Source organism: Cebus imitator, unplaced genomic scaffold (assembly GCF_001604975.1).
Source record: "Cebus imitator isolate Cc_AM_T3 unplaced genomic scaffold, Cebus_imitator-1.0 Scaffold453, whole genome shotgun sequence".
Lineage (NCBI taxonomy): Eukaryota > Metazoa > Chordata > Mammalia > Primates > Cebidae > Cebus > Cebus imitator.
In genome coordinates, this window is record NW_016107768.1 from 364,358 (window position 1) to 368,269 (window position 3,912).

Below are 3,912 nucleotides of genomic sequence, written 5' to 3' on the forward strand. Positions count from 1 at the left end.
GTAATGTTCGTATATGGAAACTCTCAATGCCTTTCTTGCAAACTGTAGGATAAAGTCCAAAATTCTTAGCTTAACATTCAAATTCCTCCATCAAACTGGGTTCCTAGGCCAACTATTTCAGAGTTAATGTAATTCTCTTCTTCTTCTTTTTTTTTCTTTTGAGATAGTGTCTCGCTCTGTCACCCAGTCTGGAGCGCAGTGGCACAGTCTTGGCTCGCTGCAACGACCACCTCCCAGGGCTCAAGTGATCCTCTCACCTCAGCCTCCCGCATTGCTAGGAACACAGGCCTGCACCATGCGTGGCTAATTGGATTTTGTATTTTGTGTAGAAAAAGGTTTTCATCATGTTGCCCAGTCTGGTCTCCAACTCCTGGGCTCAAGGGATCCACTCCTCCTTGGCCTTCCAAAGTGCTGGCATTACAGGCGTGAGCCACTGTACCTAGCTGATGTTTTTTCATAAAGTGCAAATTCTTTGGTTCCGCCCCATACCTACTGAATTTGTATCTCATGGGAAAGCTGTACAGTTTTCATTTTTTACTAGTATTGTTTACTTCTTGCTACTCAGAGTGGTCCCAAGCGAGATGCTCCTTTGACAATCTCAGCCATTTCCATGGCTCAGTCACATCTGATATCCACATCCAGTCAGTCATGCAGCCCAGGCAATTTACCTCCTGAAAAGTTTTTGTCATTCATCTTCATGTTTCGACCTTAAGTTACGATCATTTCTTGCAATGAATATGCAAACTTCTGAACAGGGTTTACAAGGACCAGTATGATCTGCCCCTATATTAAGTCTTGACTCTCTGTAGCCCTAACATATTCTGGTCACCAACTCCTGAATAAGACATGGCTCTCAGTACTTGGTCTCTCCACACCAAATCATTGATTCAACATTGTTTATCAAGGAAGGACCTGTGATGCCACTGTTATTGTTCTTTATTCTGTGTTTCTGTTTATCAGTAAGGATACCTTTCCCAGAATCCCTGAGCAGACATCTCATGTACGGCCCATTGGCTAGATTAGTTATTATACCCCTTCCTAAACCATATTGTTGCCCAATATGGCCAAAAATGTGGGGTTGGGATCTCAAAAATGTGGGGTGTCGGATTACCACAAATGACTTAGTCATGTGCTGGAGAAACAAAATGGAGGCTCCACGGCAAGGGAAGAAGGGAGGAATGAGTATCCTATGTTTATATATACATGTCCTTTCTGTATATACATTCAAAAATGTTCATGCCCATGTGAAAAATGTATTTATTTCCCAAAGAGAATCAGCCAGAATCTCATTCAGATACTCTATCCAGCTTCATGTCTGATTATCTCTGGTGGGACATGCAGGCTGTGGCTCCCTGGTGTCTTGTCCTCAACAGTCACATGTGATATGAGCACTGGGAAGAAGACTCTAAGGCTGCTCAGCTTTAGAGTACATTTCTTTATGGTGTGAGTTTGATGTACTGTCTCAGAGTCACTATTTTCCCAGCCTGAAACAGTTGTGTCTCAATGCCCTCCATTTTGCCTTTTCCACCTGGCCAGTTACACACCATTCCAGATCTGTTTTGTAGCACTCCACTTCCAAATACCAAATTGTCTATCAGTTTGGATTCTTAGTCATAAGCAACAGAGATGGATTCTAGTTTTCAGTATAAGATAAATTATATTAGAAGAATATTGTGCTGCTCACAGAATGGCCAAAAGGACTAGAGAATCAGCATCAATCTGAGCCACATGGCTAGGAATCAATCCTGGAACCGTACTGCATAACTGGTTGGGTGAGGAAATTGTAGCCACTGTTGCCAAGCACTGACACATTGTGCTTTGTAACACTATCTGCTGCTTTGGAAACTTGAACTTGACACATGTGCTGCTGCATCTGGAGAGGATACACTAAGGTCCTACCTTGATTTGTTGTTGTTAACCAGCTACCAATTTTAAAGTTTGTGCAAGTTCAGTTAAGTTGTTTGGTATTTCAGCTTTTGTAGAGGAAGACTGGCTCAGTGGGACGACTCAGTGGGAATTCCCCAAACATAAGAAGGGGCAAAATTTAAGTAGCCCTAAAGAAAGACGTACTTAAGGACAAATCCAGGTCTTGTAGGGCCAAAATTTACACAATTTGGTGGAGTTGTGGGAGTTAGGAGGGGATTTATTTAGGAAAAATACATACAAATTTATAATAAATTAGAGGATTTGAAGGGGCTTTTGCAGATGAACATCCCTGAAGTTCTACTTCCCAAATCACTGCAGTAGCTCTGCTTTCCAGCCACTCTGCTTAGCAGTTTATCTCATGCTGGTTAACTCCTACGTGTTCTTCAGGCTTCGGCTGGGACATTGCTTCCTCTGAGAGCTTTCTCTGAGCTTTCAAAATCTTCTGACTGCTCTCACAGAACCCTTTAATCTCTCCCATTTAGACATATATGACACTATAATTGCCTGTTGATATGCATGATTCCAACACAAGATTATTAAGTACCAAGATTGCAGTCATTTTAGTATCCCCTGTCCCTAGCATAATATCTATACATAGTAGGGACTCAATATTTATTAAATGAGAAAACTACAGATTGTCATTGCCACCCCCGCCCCCCGTTTTTTTTAAGGTAAATCTTGCTCTGTTGTCCAGGTTGGAGTGCAGTAGCATGATAATAGCTCACTGCAGCCTTGACCTCCTGGGCTCAAGCAATCCTCCTACCTCAGCCTCAGGAGTAGTTGGGACCACAGGTATGCACCACCACATCTGGCTAATTTATTTTGTGGAGACAGAGTTCTACCATGTTGCCCAGGCTGGTCTCAAACTCCTGGGCTCAAGGGATGCTCCTGCCTTGGCCTCCCAAAGTGATGGGATTACAGGTATGAGCCTGCCACTGTGCCTAGCCTCCTTGTCTGTTTTCATGATCGTGTTCTCATGTTGCTCACCACCATCCATATGTTGATGACTATCAGTTCTTATCTATAGCTCTAAATGTGTTTTAAAAAATGGCTTTATAGGGCTATAATTGACATAAAGCAAACCCCACACACGTAAAATGTGCAGTTTGAAGTGTTACATATATATATACACACTGGTAAAATCATCACCATCATCAAGATAGTGAACATCCCTATTAACCCAAAATGTTTTCTTGTGCCCCTTTTATTATTGAAATTCTGCCCTGCTCTCCAACCCCCGCCCCCTACCCCATAAGCCACTGATCTGTTATCTGTCATACAGATGAGTTTTTAAAATTTCCAGGATTTTATATAAATGGAATCATACCAAATGTACTATTTTTGTCTGATTTCCTTCACTTAGCATAATAATTTTGAGATTCATCCCTATTGTAGTGTGTAGCAATGCTTCATTCCTTTTATCGCTGAGTAGTACTCCATTGTACGGCTATACTGGCTATATTACTGTTGTTTTTTGTTTCTTTGTTTTGAGACGGAGTCTCACTCTTGCCCAGGCTGGAGTGCAGTGGTGTGACCTTGGTTCGCTGCAGTCTCCGCCTCCTGGGTTCAAGTGATTCTCCTGCCTCAGCCTCCCGAGTAGCCGGGACTATAGATACATACCACATTTTTTTTGTATTTTTAGACGAGACAGGGTTTTACCATTTCGGCCAAGCTAGTCTCGAACACCTGATCTCAGGTGATCTGCCCGCCTTGGCCTCCCAAAATGTGGGATTACAGGCATGAGCCACCACACCTGGCCAGTTGTACTACTGTTTATTCACCTATTGATGTACATTTGAGTTGTTTCCAGTTTTCAACTATTAACCATTAAAACTTCTATAAAGTCATTCCTGTAAAAATATTGCATGAACATGTTATTTCATATCTCTTGGGTGCTAATTGTGTAGCAGTGGTCTAAATCATCTTATGGTTGTGCCTTTTTACATTCCTACCAGTGGTATATGAGTTTTCCAGGATGCCCTACAT